General features: G+C 49.4%; 1 long non-coding RNA gene across 1 annotated transcript; it reads left to right on the top strand.

Annotated features, from left to right (window-relative positions):
- Positions 1 to 1379: 1379 nt before the first annotated feature.
- On the top strand, positions 1380 to 3469 carry LOC144114166 (uncharacterized). Its single transcript, XR_013310968.1, has 2 exons — positions 1380 to 1473; positions 2099 to 3469. It is a non-coding gene; the product is annotated as an uncharacterized LOC144114166 (long non-coding RNA).
- Positions 3470 to 20226: the final 16757 nt, after the last annotated feature.

The following is a 20226-nucleotide window of genomic DNA, read 5'->3' as shown; positions in this document are numbered from 1 at the left end:
TCGCAATTTCGTCTCTTCACTTCCCGTCCCGGGTTTCGGCACCAAACTTTTGTATAAAATGTCGTGAATACGTTGACGGTCGTTGAAGAGTAAGCAACCGATGAACGAAGAACAACTGCATTTATTACTGGGTAAAAGAGACAGCTTACAAAAAGGTTCGATGCGTACAAGGTTCGTTTTGCGACTGACGCTTTCGCCGTAGTCTCGTCGCTCCCACGGTCTGAGCCGCCAGACACCTCCCCTCTCGCCACTCGGGGACTCCGGCGTTGAGAGATGCTCTCCAGGGAGAGTGGCCTTGCGTGGCGCAGGAGGACGCGGGGCGCCCTCCTCGAAGGGCACAGACGGTAATAAATAAGTCCGAATGTTTCCGCAAAGCGGGGAATCGGTCTCAGAGGTCGACGCACGGAAAACCGTCCTTCCACGAAACATAACGTTCACAACACCCTTACAAGTTCGCTCATATATGCGAGAATTTCACGCAGCGCACCACAATCAATGCTCATAACATTTATTCTTTTAGACTGCAGCCTTTGGACCAAACTCGCAAGGCGCGCGAGCTGAGGCAGCCTAGCTCGCAATATCGGGTTCCTGCGATAAGAAAACTGCAACGCAGAGCTTGCGAGGGCACAGGTGATCAGGCAGTTGCGAAAAAGCAAAGCCAGCTGCACACCAGCTATCGTCAGCCGCCGTAAACATACTGAGAGCATTATCTCACAGCCGGTGACAATATATATATATATATATATATATATATATATATATATATATATATATATATATATATATATATATATATATATATATATATATATATATATATATATATATATATATATATAGATTATTGTTAGGTACTGGACGGGGGAGGAAAATAGGGGTTACCTCTGCCCGGTAATTGCCTCCATCGAAGAGGTCACCGCAACTGGGCTTTGCTCGTGGAGCTGACAGCAGTCCATCAGTAGTGACTTGCCCGCGGCGAGCGGAGTTGGCGTGGCTGCAAGCTGGCCAAGGGTAAGCCTGTCAACATTGTTCTGGGGAGGACCGCGTGAACGGTCCTGTCGCAGGGGCGCCGGTGGCGGCAGCCTGCCGCCTGTTGTTGGCCAAGCCATTCATCTTATCGGGCCAGTGAGCGTCACGGGCCTCGCGGGATCTTATTTTGAGCAGGTTGTAGCCTCCCCCCCCCCCCCCCCCCGTCTCCGGCAGGTATGACCACTGTCGTTAGTCAACTGCTGTGACGTTACAGACAGTTGCAAAGTTTGCAGCTTGGCGGTGATGAAGGATTCTTGACTGAACCTCAGGGCCATGTGCTGTAAGCAATGCAACCCTATGATGAACTTCGAGACATTCATGTTTGAACGTGAGGCACTGTTCCTTCTTGCAGGAGCAGCCCAGCCCACCTCTCTTCCTGTCAGAGTTTCAGTTGTCAGCAAGCCAGGGACAAACTGCCTGCAGAGGGAGGCCAGTCTGCAGCTGGTAGGTGAACTGCATTTCAAACCATTTTATGTGTATGCCTTACAGCTTTTGTACACAGCTGATGACCTCATCTGCATTTTTGCTAATTTTAGAAGGTGTAGTAGTGCGTAAACTTGAAATTGAAAATGCAGCCTCAGCTTCTTTACCTTCCTTTTCTGGTAGAGATTTTTTGCCTTCAGTCATAGTACCGACTAACCGCACATTTTAGTCGTACACATTTCACACTTTGCTGAAACTGTTTACTATGCAGTTGTGTCTTGTGTAATGATTTCATGTAGACGATGCCAGTCAAACATCCTGGCTGGAGGAGACGGGGGAGACATCTGCTGAACTGCTGGTGGATGAGCTGCAGCAGCATCGGCATTGTGCTGACACAGCCAGTGAGGTGACCTGCCAGTATGCAGGCTCCACATTGCCCTCTTTTCAAGGTGCTTCTAATAAATAGCATTTGCAGGAGCACCATACAGTAACAGTTGTTTTACTATGTCCACAAAAGTTTCCTTCAGATCCGGCATATTGACACGTAGTGCTGCTCCCCTCAGACATTGCAGCAAACAGTTTACTTATTGCACATCGTGCTGTGTCGTATGACAAGTGTACACTCAGTCTGTTTCCCCTCCGACAGGCACCCGCCAGCAGCAGCCCATTGCACCACCCGCATCGGCAGTTCCAGGCCGTCCATTGCGGTGGAGGAAGTAGCAGGACAAGGAGGTGGGCAAGCTGCTTAGGGAGTCAAGATGCAGGGCAGACCTCGCTAAGGCACGCAAGGGGCAGGATGCCGAATTTTCAGGCACGCCTCCTGGATGTATGGGCTTACAGGATGCGCCACATTGTGTGCAACAGAAGCTGCTGCATGCAACCTAATGTTGCTATGTCTACTGTTCTAAACCTGTGCTTAACCTCACTATGACCGTCTCTTGTGGGATGTGGCCCATATCTTTTAGTAGGTCATCTATAACATGAAAGTGAAATGAGCTTTGAATGTATTTGGAGCAAAGATTTGCTATTGAACTTTCTTTTATGTGCAGCACCTCAGCGAGGCTGCTGCAGACAGAAGGCAGCTAATAGCCACTATGCCAGACCTTGCAACAACAGTGCGGGACGCGAGGAGGGAATCGGCGAGCCTGCACGAGCAGCTCGTACTGGCCATCTCTTTCATGGTGGTGCAGCTGCAAAACCAGCAACATCCGCCATCTACTTAAGTTTTTATTGTTTTTAAATCTTTTTTCCTGGCACTTTTTTTACAGCCTTTTGCAAGACGCAGGCGGTGTGGTTTCTTCCTTACGGTGTCTTTTTACCTTCTGCAAGAAGCAGAAGGTCTGTGATAACTTCTAGTCAGCCTCTGTGTATTTTTTCAGTGGTGCCTCTTTACCTTCTGCAAGATACAGAAGGTGTGTGATATTCTCTTGTCAGTGTGTGACGCAGAAGGCATGTGATATTCTCTAGTAAAGTTCCTTTTGCGTAATTGTAATGGTGCCTTTTTAAATTTTGCAAGACGCAGATTTGTGATATCTAGTAAGTTTGTATTCTTTTTCCTGATGGTACTGTTTTACTTCTCCAAGATGCAGAAGTGTTAATGGCCTAACCATTGAGTTGCTGCAACGGGACTTTTCATGCAGTATTGCCTGCATTGTAACAAGCTGCATGTTTTGTACGGCTCGGCGTGACTGTGCTCCATGTTCTGCTGTTCAGTGAACACCTCTATACGCATACCACCTAACTGATGTAACTGTGATGTTTACACGTCTCTATATATTTATGAGGACTCTTTGCTAATGCTGCATTCATTTCGAGCACTGCGACTTGCATTAAGTGCCATACACTTAGTGATGCACCATTTGCATTGAAACTGATTCACTGTTCATCATATGCAGTGATAATGGCCTTTTGTAATGTAATAGTAATAGCTTTACTTTCCATCATAGTGATGGGGGAGCTAGGGAGAAAAAACTGGGCACTTGGCTTGACGTAGCTCGCCCCCCCCCCCCCCCTCCCCCCAGCAATAATAAAAAAGTGACAAAGAGGCATCAGCAGAACAGTGTAGCATGTGCAGAAAATAAATGTGCACTCGACAACCCATTATAATCATAGATTGTCAGCTCGAGATTCACAAACAAAAGTGAGGACATTTGCACGAAACATGCGCAGAAATTTTGTTCTTCAAAAAAAGTGGCCTCCATTTATGCAAGAGTGAGTGAGTGAAAAACTTTTATTGAACATTTGCGTAGTTCGGCGGCAGCAGGATCCGCGTCGTTCAAAGCTTCGAACACCCATGTCGAACTTCTGCACCCTGAAAATTAGGAAATGCAACAATACAAATGCCACTTTTTAGATTACAAAATGCAGGTTTTAGGTGAAGAGAAATGAATGAAGAATCACAATCACAGCAAATAAAATGAACAGAAACATTTCCTACTAGAACATATCTAGAAAATATCAGGAAACAGGTTCAGCCACCAATAAAACTAATCTGATATCAGCTTTCATTGCTTGCTGGAGTTGAAGGCCATGTTTTCTGAATAAATTCAACAAGTTTTGAAGGTGATACCATATCAGCTGTGTGTAAAAAATTGTCCAACATAACACTTTATTCCATATATGTGGGGGTGCTGGCTAGATAATGTGCAATTTTTCTCTGTTAGGAAGCCAGTTCGTTTGAAAAAACCAACATTGTTTTTCATTTCCTTTTTGTAGGCTAAAGCTAAGCGGTAAGCATACATATCATATATGGCCATTATGTTATGTTTCTGAAAGGGCGGAAGAGACTAATGGTCATAAGGAGCGTTGAAAATATTTCTTAGCGTTTTTTTCTGCACTCCATATATTTATTGCATGTCACTTAGGGTTGTCGTTCCCCTGGCAAAGTGACAATATTTTATGTGCGAGTAGAACAATGCGTGGTGTAACAGAGTTTTAACCTTGGTAGGGAAGGTATGTTTTTTTATATTTGTCAAGCTAACGAGTCACAACTTCTGTATAATGGGATCCACTTGGTCATCACATGACATCTTTTCCGTGAAGACGACACCAAGTATTTTAAATTAGCTTACAACTTCTATAAATTATTATGGCAGATATCTTCATCAATGAATACGTTCCTATTTTTTGGACGAAAGGGAATAGCTTTTGTTTTATTAGCATATATGTTGAATTTGTTTCATTTAGACGATTCTTCAATACTTACGAGTGCTCTGTTTGCCTGGTAAAATAGTTGATTAGGCAAAGGGGCAGAAAATAGTAATTTCGTGTCGTCTGCATAAATAACAAAAATTTGGCTATATAATCTATATCAATGCTTTAGTACATGTTAAAGGTTTTGTAGTCATGTAAAATCTATTATGTAATGCTTACTGAACTTTGATCTGCTTGTGTACTAGGTTTGTGCACTAACTGCAAAAGTGGGCTTATAGCCTGCACAAGCTGTGCAGAAGCTTTGACAATTACCAGTTGAGCTTGTAGTCTTGCAATCTTTTTTTATCATGTGTGCATGACAATTTCTGTTGCACTTGACAAGACGTATGGAATTATTGTCGATGTTATGGCATGCAATATGTTTTGCTAATGCCTGTGCTCATGTGACCACCTGTGTGAAATGGTGCAGTATGCAGTAAAACAATTAGTGGTGTGCACTAAATCAACCTTCAGTGGTACTTTCTGATTTCATCAAACATTGCCTGCCTTGCTTCAACATTACACTATTTATTCACGTGCTTTGTCATGCAAACAGCGAGGACAGGTGGCTCTCCACACAGCACAGGCAAGCTGCAAGATGACGGCAGTGGAGGGGCAGATAGGTCCACAAGGGCAACGGCATAGGAGGGTGCATGAAGAGTCTATTGGCTTACTGGATGAGTTGTTTCGGCTCGAGTTTCAAGTGGAGAAGGAGACAAGTGGCTGCGTGGCAAACTATGATGAACGGTAAATACACTGTCAGTGATGTGGCAGCTGGTGTGCACGCTTGCTTCTTTCCCACTGCAGGCTTCCATGCACACACTGCGAACAGAAAACAAAAAAAAGGCTGCCACTTCGCTAGCTGAAGCCAAAACAACCACGACATACGCAAGCATTGGCTGGACACTGCCTTGGCTGCGAAGATTCGGCCGGCTAGTTCATTGCCTACGTTACAGCCTGCGCAACCGTACCAGTCGCTGCTGGAGACGCTTTCTCCGCAGCTGGCTGACAACATGTGCACGCACGACTTTTCCCTGGAGGTAGGTGAAGCGGGTCATTGCCTTCTGGGCAGGGGCCATCCTCGTCGTCCGCTGATGTAGGGGCATCCAAGCAGAGGTTGTGCAGTGCTGCACATGCTGCCATGATGACAGCCGCTTGTTCCGGCTTGTATTGGAGTGTCTGATACCTTTGCACGACTGAGATGTTGAGGCAAACACCCCTGAAAGGACGCCTTTGGAAGCTCATATTGATGACAACGATTCATTGCTATTTGCAACACGCAACAAGTGTCATACAAGTGCCTTCTGGGTTTGTTTAAGCCTGGAATGCTATGCATTCCAACAATGCTTTATGTGCCTTTGTGTTTCTGCTGCATTCAGTAACAACACAGCGGCAACTCGCACGAGGCGTATGTATCGTATCGCAATGCGTATTCATAAGTGCAACGAGCACGCCCCATTCTGGTATCTTCAGTGCATGCGGACCACTGTAGCTCGATATATGTAACCGAGACAGGGCTTTCTTACTGCTTACCCCAAAGAAACTCTCCGTCCTCCAACAGGCACCTGCCGCGGTGGTTCAGTGGTTAAAGCACTCGTGTAATGAGCCGGAGTACCAGAGTTCGAACCCGACCGCGGCGACCGGGTTTGGATGGAGTCGAAACGTAAAAGGCCCCTTGTGACGTGCAGTCTCAGTGCACCTTAAATATCCCCAGGTGGTCGGATTAATTCTGGACACCTCCACTGCGGCAACTCTTTCTTCTTTCACTCACTCCTTTATCCCTCCCTTACAGCGTGGTTCTGGTGTCTGCTGAGATAGGTGAGACAGTTGCTGCGTCATTCCCTTTCCTCTAATATCAATTTTCATTTTCCTCCAACATGCATCTCACCCCCTCACACCGCAGCCACGAGTAGCGCCGCGCGAACGCGTTGTTGCACAAGCCGGGGCAGCGGAGGTCTACGGCCAGGATTCGAAGGTTGGAGTCGCAGACTTGAAAGAAGACATACAACACAGGTTTAGTTATGAACTTCCGCTGTCGCGGCCCGGACTTGGAGCCGAACACTTGCAGTCAAACACAGCAGAGGACGAAGTCTACTCACTATCATGTAGCTCAAGGCGTAATAGCCCTTGCGGATGCAGAAGGCTGCCCTGTGTGCAGCATTGCCCCGCGGCGCCTTGATGGCGATTAGTGTGTCATCGACACACCCAACAACGCCGGGGATGCTGCCGTGGCTATGGAAGCCCTCCTTCGCTGCCGCCTTCTCTTTGGGGCTCGCTGGAAAGCGAGCCCACCCGTTCCGCGACTCAACCTTCACGATGGCTTCGGCAGCCCGCCGCACACATTTGCTCACCGTCGGTCAATTGCGCTATCCCGACGCGCTTTGAAATCAGCCGGTGGCGAAAAAGCGAAACGCGCACAGAAGGCATGCTGCTCCAATGACAGCGTATTTGCTCACGAACCTTCCAGTTCATCTCCAATTACTTGACACGACCGCCGTGCAGTGTCCTTCTCAAAGCGAAACTCGCGTCGAAACAACTCGACGGGCAAGCCAAAACGCCTTCACGGACTCTCCTCGTTATTCGCGCCGCCGCAGTACGCTGCTACGTTTGCCGCCATTTTTCCTCGCAAAGATTGTGGGCGTACTAGGGGCTACGTTTTTTCGCTCGCAAGTTTCAGTCACATTCAGCCCACATAATTAAGTCTGCAACGTCATCACTGCATCAGTGGTCACTACGTGAATAGAAGCCGCCGGTGACGAAAAATTCATATATCCGCCGGCCAAGGCCTACCAATAGGAGCGGGGCATTGTGAGCATTTTAGTACTGAGAGCGGTACGTAATACGGCCCCAGAATTTCTTTTGAGAGGTAATTTTGATGTTCTGTAAAGTAATCAATTTATACCGTACATACGGTGCACGAATCCCGCGTTTCCGCCGTACCGTACTTCTGCATGAAATTATCAGGAAAAAAAAAAGATTGGTTGGAAAAACCCAGAGAAAGACGAGCGTTGTATGTGCTTAACCATTCACCGCTGGCAATCGCTCTGTCGCTCGGCCATGCAGTTATATTTTTCCAGCATTCAGAGCTGCGCTCAAGCACGTATCTACACGGAAGTTGAAAGCAGTACGCAATATGAGAGATAGTGTAATCCAATGTTACCATCCAAGTTGTTCGTCCTTTTCTCTTACGCTTCAAAAACCGATTGCGTTAAACACGGCGCGTCAGTAGCGCGCAGCTGAACTTGCAAAACATCGCCGCCTTCGCATTAGCAAGCGTAGCGCGTGGCTCCTATAGTTCATATAAATCAAGCACCTCTCTGTGGGCCACACCGTTGCACAGTTTTTTTGCGTCGTTTTGGGTTTTTTTTTTCACCGGCTCGGGTGACGTAGTGGAAGGAGACAGCCAAGTGCGAAGACTCCAACAGTCGATTCGAACTCGGGACGCCGTTACCGAAAAGGACGGGTTGCCACCGTTTTGAAGTGAATAGCGTTTTTGCGTAGCCTCTAGGATCCACGCCCAAGCTTCGGTGTCGACGTGCGCATTTTAAATGCGAAATCGACCGGGGATGGCGACACCTGTATTTCGTTTTATGGTTTTTTCTAGCTTATAAAAGCTCCGTTTTAGCGGAGAGTGGTCTCTTTTCGCTTAAAGCGCGGTACTCCATCTCTACAGGTGCACCTCTATTTGTTTTCAATGTTCTTTTAAGCTGTATTATGGGGCCGCCGAAGTCGTCTTAAGAGGGCAATGCGATAGCAGAGTGTTCTGGATACATTGCGCACAGACTGAAGTTGATGGCAGTTAAACACTGGCAGTAAAGAGACTGGCAACACTTGGAATGATCGGCTGCGGGCCCGTCTTTGCTGGGCGACAGTCCCCTAGTACCCTTCGCTTATCTTAACCAATGGCTCTCCTCCTATCCCTGCCATCCTTCAACCCAATTGCATCTTTCAGCCTTGAGTTTTCTTTCCTTTCAGGATCAGCCATTCGTTACTACGCCAAGGGACGGGTATCGGCCATCGCTGTCTCTTTTCTTAAGCGCTTTCTCCAGCAGCGCACACGGCCTATGCAATTCATTTTGGTGCACATGCGCACCTCCTTACTCCCCGATTACGAGGCTGCCCACAATACAGCCCGAGGATTAACGGATCGCGCAAGGGAGCAACATCTTCCCAATTCGCTAAGGACCGCGAGGGACCGCATGGTTTTATATCTGAGAATTGCAATATCCTGCCCTCTATAGCTCAGACCCGCTACCCTCCGGGACACAAGTCCGTAACCGAATCTAAGAAATCCTACGGAGGGAACTTGAATCAGGATCACTTCCTAAACTGGCCATGTTTGCGGCGCATACTCCCCCATATGTAAACTATGCGGCCAATAGGCTGATTAATCACATATTTTATGGGCATATCCCAAGGACGCACCACCTAAAAAGGGAGTTCGTCAGAAGACATTTTACTTCCTTCTTACTCATTTCTGTTTAGAGTGTAGGAGCTACCTACAGGCAGTTCATCAAAGAAACTCATGATTTGGGACTGCAGCTACTTTCGAATGCAGCCTTAGCCAACGGCACCGTGAGATACGGGAATTAACATAGCGTTTCAGCATACTTGCACTGTTGTGCTTGGCATGGAGTGCATCGATACACTCATTTCAGCGACCACAAAGTAACAGCGCATTGTGGAAAGCAAATTAAAAAGAAATGTGGTCGCAACAAGAACTGTCCATTGCTTGTATTTTTTATTGTAATCGAGAAGCGACACCCGCAGTTACTGAAAGCAGAAAACCCCATTGAGCCAAGCTTAGCCGCTTAGCACTGTCATACAGCTAGCTTTCGCTGGTTAATGACCTTAGCTTGTAAGCTGAGCTCGACTACTTTTTTTAATGAAATTAGTGACAGGAATATTTGGCACTCAAAATAGCACATTGACTGCCTAAGGACCGAAAATACCTAATTTCTGTGATGACCACGGTTTTAATGGGGTCCCTACACATGAACTCCGCTCCTGTCAACGCTCGAGTGATCGCAACGGCTTGCAAACGTGATCGGTCAAACCTGCGTGTGGATCACTAGACAGTTAGATGTACGTATTTTTCCTACAATATGCTTTTAGTGCTTAGCAACCTATTCACTCACCATGTATGGTACACCATAAGTACGAAAAAACAATTTTTTCTTACTGGGCCGTGGGCGTTGCAGTGCTCATGGAAACAAACCTATCCTTTGCGCTATATATGGTTCGATGGCGCACTTACTGAACAGGAATAGTAAATGAAATATACGTTGGCTACCGATTAATTTGAAAAATAATCATGATAGTAGTACATCAGGCCACGAACATTCTGCAGTTCCTCAAATATACGTCCTGCAAATTCCTTGAGGCAACAACTTAAGTTTTGAAAGAGTTTAAACTTCCAGTCGTCTACCGTTAGAGCAGGAGAAATGGAATGGGTTTTATCCTGGCCTTCTTACGAACATTAAATCTGCAACCATGATCAAGAAGGAGTCATGCAATAATTTAATGCGAAAGCATTTCTTGTCTCATGACTGATGTCTACAGGACCTGTCACCAGAGAGTGTCCCCAGAGCGTGTCATCAGACTGTGTCCGCACGAAAATGACGATCCGAGAAAAAAAAATTCACCGGCATTGCGGCTCGACACCTGGCCCCTCGGTGTTTCAGGCGTGCACGCGACACGAGTCTTTTTTCCTGATTGCATGGAAGTACACCCACCCTTACAGGCTTCAATCCCGACTTGACCAGGTCGCATCCCGCAACCCGTCATACACAGTCACACTAGTATCCTGCTCACATTTTGCCCGCACATCAAAAATCCGGGAGACACACGCATGCATCGAGAAGGTCGGTCCTGCGGAGCATGTACCCCCCGCACCGTAGCACACTGCTCTCTGAACAGATACTGGATTGAACGTGGCGGCTCTACGTGGCGATCAGTCATGCGGCTCTTCCACAGGCTAAACAGTCCCATGAGCAGTAAAAGATTAAATGGAACCTTAGAACCTTCCACTTTAGGCAAAAATCTTATAGTATAGGGTGTAATCTCAATGCCGTTTTTCAGACTCCGTTGAACAATCCCCCCCCCCCCCCCAAAAAAAAAAACACGGCATCACGACAAGACGCAAAACAATGATCAATAGTTTATGGCTGCTGACACAAGTGACAGTTCACTGACGATGACACAAAAGTCCCTTTTTTTGCGAAGCCACGTTTTGACAGGTAAGGTTGACGTGTAAAGTTTAAAAAAGGACGTCTTCGCGGCCGATTGGACGTGTTCCGTTGCACCCGCTGTTGTCTAGAAAGGTGAGGTAAGGCTGCCAATACATTTGTACAGGAAACAAAGTCTCGGACAGAACTTTTGCAAACTGTCTTCTGGGGGAATTCTAAGTAAAACCGTAAAGTGAGCAAATATAATGTGTCGGCGACTTAAGAAAACCCCACAAAGGCCCCACACTCCTATGCCAGTGGACGCAAACAAAATAGGCAAATGAGCACCTAATCGTCTGTTTATTACAGCTAACAGGAAGTACGGTTTGCTGTTTTAAAAAAGATAAACCTTGAAACAATTTGACGAACAAGCAACTGCTGAAAACCATCTCCACCAGCCTCCAGGGGGAGGAACAAATTGTCTCGAAAAAAGTGTCAAAAATTCTGTGCGCCACGAAGGGTCGTTGGTTAAAGCTTGTTAGAGGAGCACGAAGTGAACGCGTTGTGGTGTGTACGACGGTAAAGTGCGTTGGGGATGTGTACGGATGCTAGACAACGATGACTTGCGAAAAAAGTTACTGACGTCATCCAAGGGTCACGTGATAATTGTAACCTGACAACAATGACTCGCAAAAAAAAAAAGATGCTGACATTCAAACGTAAATGCTTTCGCATTTCTCCATTGCAGCAGACTGCAGTGCTCTCAAAGTTTTTTATTCTTGAGTGGCGCAACCGAGAAGAAGGTCGCCTTAAAAAAAATAAAAAGGTGCAGTACCAGATGCAGAACGAAAAAAAAGGTGCGACCGTAGAGGACTCCACTGATGAAAGCAAGGTCACAGGCAATGCAACTCCCACGTAGTGCTTACCGAGGCCGTTTTTAGAGACAGAGGTATATTGCAGCAGTGAAAAGGGAGAAGAGATTTGCCCGTCGAAGAGGGGGCATTTTACATATCTATGGTAATGCTTGCCGCGACAGACAAGTGTGGAGAAGCTATGCTGCGCATGCCGCGTGATGTACAGTACTCACGGATTGAAATAGGACATTCGGAGCGCGTGGCCGTCGCTTCATGGAGCGCCGCCCGTAGACGCTCATGGAACCAAGGTGGTGCATTGTGGTATGGCGTGAGAGGGAGAACATCTACAAAGCAGAATTGTTCCTTCCAGTAGCCAATCAGCCGGCCTGTGGTTTACCACATGCCTGCGTGGCACTGCAAGGCTAGCGCTCCGAATGTCCTATTTCAATCCGTGAGTACTGTACATACTGGTTATCTGTCTGGATGGTACAGAGGCCTCGCCTGCGGCCGAAGCTGTCTTGGGAGCTCCCTCCGGTCAAAAACAGACAGTTGTGTTGATCACGGACCGCCGCTCCATTTCGCGTCGCCTCCAGAGCAGTTTCGACCACGACGAGAGCAAAATGGAAAGCTTTCCTTTCTCGCTAAGGGTCTGCGTGTCAGGGGCTCCATATCCGAATTTCTGCGGGCGCCCTTGCATGCGAAAATCACGGGAAATGTAGCTGGTATACAGCACAGCAACTTCTCATATGGTTACGCTTCCTGATGTTATCAACGGGAAATAACTCTTTCTAGTGTGCTTCTTTTTGTTCAGTTGAAGCAGCATTTAAGCTGCAGGCAAACGACGGACCAGACAGCAGACACGAAGCCTGCATGCAGGAATTTATTTTTTCATTCCCTTTTTTCTTTTTCTTTTTTTTGGTTACCGTTCACGTTACACACAGGGCAAACGATCTATACAGGGTTTTGACGTTTGTAAACAAACATGGGGACAGATTTTGATACTAACCCCAAAGTGAGTCCGGTATCAGTAACACGGTTTTAGGCAAGGTTTCGCCAGGCCAGGCGATGTGCGTCTCGCTGGTTTTGATAAGGCAGCACGGCAAGGGTAGCATTCTGCGCTGTGTTTGATAAGGATCCAGTACTGGTGGCGCTCCAGCTTTTGATGCTGCTCTTCAAACAGAAAGTGCGGTGGGGCTAAATCACAGTGTTGCCGAACAGAAAAGGTTGGAAAAAACCGTGTGTAATAAATTTGCGTGCGCCTGTGTACACCGGTGTACCAGGTCGGCCGCTCTTGGGATGAGCACAAGAGCGCGTGGCCGCGTTCCGCGGCGTGATAGTTCATCGAAGCGAAGTGGCGCAGGCGCAAACGCGATTGGATTCGGCGCTTCACATGGGAGAGCTAGGTTTCTATCACTTCATCTCACCCCCACTGCTCTCCGCGCACGCGTAGCGTTGCAATAGACAAATACCTATCCCTATCTGTGATCAAAGCAAGATGCGGTGGCGCTGCTGTCGCCGGCTGAGAAGACAGGATAAAACTCGGGGTTTAAAGTAGGCTTAGCGAACATAGGAATAAATGGAATCAAATTTTTTTTCGTTATGTGATTTCACTGAGCACCTGATTTGGGCGAGCGATGATTTTGTCCCTTCGTGAAGAACAACCAAGTTCATCCTAAAACATATTCTGAAAGTATGAAGCGTCATTTCGAGTGTAATGTATTTTGCAACCATTGCGTTACGTACTAGTGAGGGCCATTCCCGGCTAGGGGTACGGACGTGGCGGAGCGCGGCCCATAGAGACACATGTAAGCAAAACATTCAATAATATTTTTCTTGTTTCACAGAGTACCCATAGAGGCGGCTGTTCATTAAGAGTTGGCAAGTGCTTTAAAGAAGAGCGTGGCAAAGTATGCTACGTTATTTCGAGGCTATCTTTCAAAAATGCCACTATATATATATATATATATATATATATATATATATATATATATATATATATATATATATATATATATATATATATATATATATATATATATATTGTAACGAAGACAGGACCGGCACAGATCACAGTCTCAGCGAAGTCCAGCGCACAGCAGGGAACTCACAAGATGGCTGTCCGATGAATGGATGGATGGAAAAACTTTATTTTCGTCAGAGAGCATGTGTGGACGATTCCGTGTCAGATGGCCATCAACCCATGGCTGACGGCGACCTGGGTGGCCCACTCCACGGCCCTGGTCTGGACGACCGGGTCTGAGCTGGCCAACACGGCCTCCCACTGCTCGAGGGAAGGATCACGCATAATGTCCGCCGGTGGCGGTGCTATGCTACAGCTCCATAATATGTGGTCATAGGTTGCCAATTCGTGACACCATTGGCTGTCCGAACCACACACACACTTCGTCTTTGTCCACCGGCACACGCACACTTCGTCTTCATCGTCGGCGCGCTCCCATGAGCACGCGCCATTACCCCCTCCATCAAGGCGGCGGCCCGACGCCGGAAACGAACACGGACAGCAAAGGTAATGTTCGGTATAGACGGCGGACGGCAGAGAATACAGAGAGCTGTTAAGCTGGTAAAGCGGCGGGTTGCAGCCTGTCATGGTAGGGCTTCATGCGCACCACGTGGACAGTCTCGGTCGGATGGCGCCGACGTGGTGAGGAGGTCGTGTCCCGCGGAAAAACTTCGTATGTGACATCACTTATACGACGAACCACCTCGTACGGACCGAAGTAGCATCGGAGGAGCTTTTCGGAGAGTCCGCGGCGGCGCACAGGTGTCCATACCCATACAGAGTCGCCGGGCTCGTACCGAACGCATCGGTGTCGGAGGTTGTAGCGACCAGCGTCGAGTTGTTGATGTCGAATCCGGCACCTTGCGAGTTGGCGGGATTCTTCAGCCCGCTGGACGAATGTGTCAACGTCAGCGTAGGGGCCGATGTCTCCGTCGTTGTGAGCAGCGGGTAGCATAGCATCCAGCATGGTAGTGACACACCGTCCGTAGACCAGCTGGAAAGGTGTAAGACGGGTAGTCTCCTGTTCTGCCGTATTGTAGGCGAAGGTTGCATAAGGAAGAACTTCCTCCCACGTACGATGCTCAACGTCGACATACATAGCAAGCATATCTGCAAGCGTCCGGTTGAGGCGTTCAGTCAAGCCGTTTGTTTGGGGATGATAGGCTGTTGTCTTCCGGTGACTGGTGTGGGTAAGTTCGAAGAGAGATTGCATTAATGCCGCCGTAAAGGCGGTTCCACGGTCCGTGATGACGACTGATGGCGCACCGTGACGCAAGACGATTGATGTCATAAAAAACTGAGCCACTTCTGCAGCACTAGCGTGGGGGAGCGCCTGTGTCTCGGCGTACCGCGTTAAGTAGTCCGTCACCACAACAATCCATTTGTTCCCAGAGGAAGACAATGGGAATGGGCCCAGCAAGTCCATGCCCACTTGTTGGAAAGGTGTTGTTGGCGGTGGGATGGGCTGGAGAAGCCCTGCGGGTTTAACTGGTGGTGTCTTTCGTCGCTGGCAGTCACGGCAGGTCCTCACATATTGCTGGACTGATGAGAGCAACTTTGGCCAGTAATACTTCGCACGAATGCGGGCATACGTCCGCGTAACACCCAAATGGCCAGCCGATGGCTCGTCGTGGCAGGCGTGCAATATTTCTGGACGGAGTTCGGATGGCACAACCAGAAGAAAGGTTTCCGTGTTATGGGCGAAGTTCCTCTTGTAAAGGACGCCATCTCGGAGACTGTAGGAACCCAAACTCGAACGAAAAGCCGCGGAACAGCGACGTTAAGGCCCTTCAGATGCTCGATGAGCGGACGCAACTCTGAGTCAGCCCGTTGACGCCGGGCCATATCGGACGACGTGACGAGAGCAAAAAACGGGAAGTCGTCCTCCGTTTCGGCCGGAGCAACGTCGGCAGGTGCACGTGACAAGCAATCGGCGTCATTGTGCTTACGGCCGGACTTGTACACTACCGTGATGTCGTATTCCTGGAGGCGAAGGCTCCATCTCGCAAGCCGTCCCGAAGGGTCTTTGAGATTGGCTAGCCAGTATAACGAATGATGGTCACTGACAACTCGAAACGGGCGACCATAGAGATATGGTCGGAACTTGCTAATCGCCCACACTACCGCAAGGCATTCCTTCTCTGTGGTAGAGTAGTTTGCCTCTGCTTTCGAGAGGGAGCGGCTGGCGTACGCTATGACTTTCTCGTTGCCATCCTGCCACTGAACGAGAATAGCGCCGAGACCAACATTGCTGGCGTCAGTATGAATTTCAGTGGCAGCTCGTTCATCAAAATGGGCGAGTATTGGGACAGTTTGTAGGCGGCTGCGTAGCTCGTTGAAGGCAGATTCCTGATCATCATGCCACACAAAAGATACATTGTCTCTAGTAAGCATTGTAAGGGGCTCGGCAATTGTGGAAAAGTTTTCAACGAAACGTCTGTAATAGGCACAGAGGCCCAGAAACCTACGAACGGACTTTTTGTCGGTTGGGCGCGGGAACTGTGCCACAGCGGCAGTCTTCTCCGGGTCAGGACGGACTCCGTCAGCGCTTATCACGTGACCAAGAAAACTGAGCTCTTCGAAATCAAAGTGACACTTTTGTGGCTTTATCGTCAACTGTGCCGAACGGAGCGCCTGTAACACCATTCGCAGCCGGTTGAGGTGTTCCTCGAAGCTAGGAGCAAAAATGACAACATCATCAAGGTACACTAGGCATGTCTGCCATTTCAGCCCAGAAAGAGCGGTGTCCATCATGCGTTGGAAGGTTGCTGGCGCAGAACAGAGTCCAAAGGGTAGCACTTTGAATTCATAAAGGCCGTCAGGTGTCACGAACGCTGTCTTCTCTCTGTCCCTAACGTCCACTTCGATCTGCCAGTAGCCATTCTTAAGGTCGAGTGAAGAAAAATATTTAGCGTCACGCAGTCGATCCAAGGCGTCGTCGATACGTGGAAGGGGGTAAACGTCACGTTTCGTGACACGATTCAACTTCCGATAATCGACGCAGAATCGCAAGGTGTTATCTTTTTTCTTCACCAATACCACAGGCGAAGCCCAGGGGCTCGTGGACGGCTGGACTACGTCGTCTGCAAGCATTTCTTGCACTTGGGATCGTATAGCCTCCCGTTCCACCGGCGACACTCTGTACGGGTGTTGGGATATGGGGCTAGTCTCCTCGTTGACGATGATGCGGTGTTTGGCTACCGGGGTGCGCCCTACCTTTGATGTCGTGGCGAAGCACTCTGCGAAATCGTGAAGGAGCTCTAACAAGCGCTGCTTCTGACCCATCGACAAGCCGGGATTAATGTCCACGGTAGACAGAACGGTTGCTGCATCGCGTCCGTCCGGCGACGGTAGCTCCAGAGCACATATTTCTGCGGGCTCAACGAAGTCGGTAACGTATGCGACGGCCGTTCCTTTCGCAATAGGCTGGAACTCTGTTCCGAAGTTGGTGATCAAGAGTGTCGCAGAGCGATCCCGTAAGCGAACAAGCCCTCTTGCAGCGCAGATTCCTTTCTCGAGTAGAAGGCTGACGTTTCTCTCTGCCATAACGTCTCGATCACCGGGCGAGTCACTTTGCACGGGGACCATCATGCTTCACCGCGGAGGCACCGTCACGTCATCAGCAGCAATACGCAGGGCGGGTATCCTGGAGTCGTCTGGGTCGGCTATTTCAATTGCTTGCGTCGGCGAAAACGTCACGCGCGGCTCTTGTAAATTGATAACGGCGCCGTTAGCTTGTAAAATGTCCAGGCCGATAATGACATCGTGCGAACAGTGAGGTAGGACAACAAAGTCACAAACGTAAATAAATCCGTCGATTGTAACTCTCCCCGTACACCGGCCAACAGGGGTAATTAGGTGCCCACCAGCTGTGCGAATCTGAGGCCCAGTCCACGCGGTTAAAACTTTCCTCAGTTTTTTTGCTAGCTCGTTGCTCATAACCGAATAGTCCGCTCCCGTATCAACCAATGCCGTAACCGCTAAATCGTCGATATCGACCGGTAAGTTCGAAGCTGCACATCCTTTGTGATCGTCACGTGTCCTCGTTTGATAGCCGTCGTCTGGTCGGGAACGCGATGGAGGATGTTCGGCTGTTCGCTCGTCAGCGGCCTTACCTCCGCAGGCCGCTGGGTCTAGTTTCCCCGGCGAGGACTCGGTGAACGGCTGAAACGGCTTGTCGAAGGACGGGGACTCGGCGAACGATAGCGGGTAGAGGTTGGTGGGCGGTAGTCAGGGCGAGGGAAATCAGTGTGAGTGTGATCCCGGCGCGTTGACAGGTGCTCCTCAATTTCGCGGGACCGTTCGCCATTGGGCGGACAGGGGACTCGCGGATGAAATCCGCGAATTCCAGCTCGACGATAAGGGCACCACCGCAAGATATGGCCAGCCTCACCGCAGTGGTAGCAAAGGGGCCGCTGGTCAGGTGCCCGCCACACGTCCGTCTTCCGCAGCCTGGCTTCGGGCAACACAGGGACAGGCGGGGGCCGCGGCTGGAAAGCAGATGCAGATGGGCTGGTGCTCCAAGGGGCGAGGTCGCAGTTCTGTCGGAGTACCGACGCGTACGTCTGGCGCGGGGGCGTCGGTGTAAGGGCAGCAGGGGCAACAGGTTCAGGAACCACCTGCTGCACTTCCTCTCGGATAATTTGTGCTAACGATGGACACTGCGGCTGCGACTGGGCAGAGAGGCGCATTTTGTGCAGCTCTTCTTTGACGATAGATCGAACCAGCTCCCGAAGGGTGTCAGCGGAGTCGCTGGAGGCTGGCGCAAAGTCGGCAGTTGATACGGTGTTCACGGCGCGATTGTAATAGCGGGCGCGTTATTGCAGGGTCTTTTCGACGGTAGTGGCCTCCGATAGAAACTCCGAATTGGTGTTAGGTGGGTTTCGCACAAGCCCAGCAAACAGTTCTTCTTTTATCCCGCGCATCAGGTGGCGCACTTTCTTGTCCTCGGCCATGTTTGGATCCGCCCTTCTGAACAGTCGTGTCATGTCCTCATAATACATTGCGACGCTCTCATTGGGTCGCTGGTTCCTTGACTGCAGCGCCGACTCAGCTCGTTCCCGACGGTCGGTGTTGACGTAGGTCGCCAGCAACTGGCTACGGAACCGTTCCCAAGAAGGAAACGTTGTCTCGTGGTTCTCGTACCACGTCCGCGCCGAGTCGTCAAGAGCGAAGTAAACATTGTGCAGCTTCCGCTCCGCATCCCAGCCGTTGTACCTGGCAACGCGCTCGAACTGGTCAAGCCAGTCCTCCGCGTCCTCAAACACTTCGCCATGGAAGGTCGGCGGCGTTCGCGGCTGGAGGACCAGGAAATGAGCAGCTGAGTTCCCGTTGTCAGCCATAGCTGCCGCGTCTCCGTTGCTAGCCATAGGTGCCGCGTCAGTCCTGCGCGTCGCAGCTGGAGCCCTGGTCCTAGGGGATAACGGACCGTACTCTGGTGACTGACCTTGGATTCGGCGGCTCGTACTGCGATGAATCGGAGTCAAATCCGTGTTCATAGAGAGCCTTCGGGACACGTAGATGTTGGAAAGTACCCAGCACCTCCACCAAAAATGTAACGAAGACAGGACCGGCACAGATCACAGTCTCAGCGAAGTCCAGCGCACAGCAGGGAACTCACAAGATGGCTGTCACCGGCACACGCACACTTCGTCTTCATCGTCGGCGCGCTCCCATGAGCACGCGCCAATATATATATATATATATATATATATATATATATATATATATATATATATATATATATATATATATATATATATATATATATATATTGTTACAGGTTCTATTTACAAATAATATTTACAAGGCAGGTCGAGAGAAGCCTGGTGCGCCGGCGGCAGGATACTTGACTTTCTCTTCTACTTCCAGCCGCCGCACGTCTTCTTTATTCCTCAGAGCCCATGCGCAGCACGTGACATTTCCCCGTTCGCAGACGAAGCCCTCTGGGCCAGTCAATCAATCGGGGTCCCGAGAGTGGAATGGCTTCAGCCGTGCGACATGCACGACCTGGGTTGTCCTTGAGCGGCGTCCTTGCGTTGATTGGGGAGAGATGACATAGTTGAGGTCATTGAGGCGAGCAACAACGATGAACGGGCCTGTGTAGTGGGATAGCAGCTTTTCTGATAAGCCACGCTTGCGTAGGGGCGTCCACAACCATACAACGTCACCGGGCAGGTAGGAGACATCCTTGCGCCGGCGGTCATAACGCTGCTTAGAGCGATGCTGTGATGCCAAGGTGCGTATCCGGGCAATCCGACGGGCTTCTTCAGCGCGACATAGAGTGTTGGCAATAGAAGGCTCGGTGTCGAGAGAGAAAGGTAAGATGCTGTCGAGGGAGCTTCGAGGCGGATGGGCATAAAGAAGGAAGAATGGGCTGTAACCAGTTATTTCATGCCTCGACGTGTTATAGGCGTATGTAATGAAGGGAAGCACGTCGTCCCAGTTCTTATGGCGGGAATCGACATACATGACCAGCATGGTCGTGAGTGTCCGATTGGTACGTTCAACCAGTCCATTAGTCTGGGGGTGGTACGGCGTC

The sequence above is a fragment of the Amblyomma americanum genome, chromosome 1 (assembly GCF_052857255.1).
Source record: "Amblyomma americanum isolate KBUSLIRL-KWMA chromosome 1, ASM5285725v1, whole genome shotgun sequence".
NCBI classification, from domain to species: domain Eukaryota; kingdom Metazoa; phylum Arthropoda; class Arachnida; order Ixodida; family Ixodidae; genus Amblyomma; species Amblyomma americanum.
The sequence above is the reverse complement of the archived record's forward strand: the minus strand, read 5'-3'. Positions and strand labels throughout refer to the sequence as shown.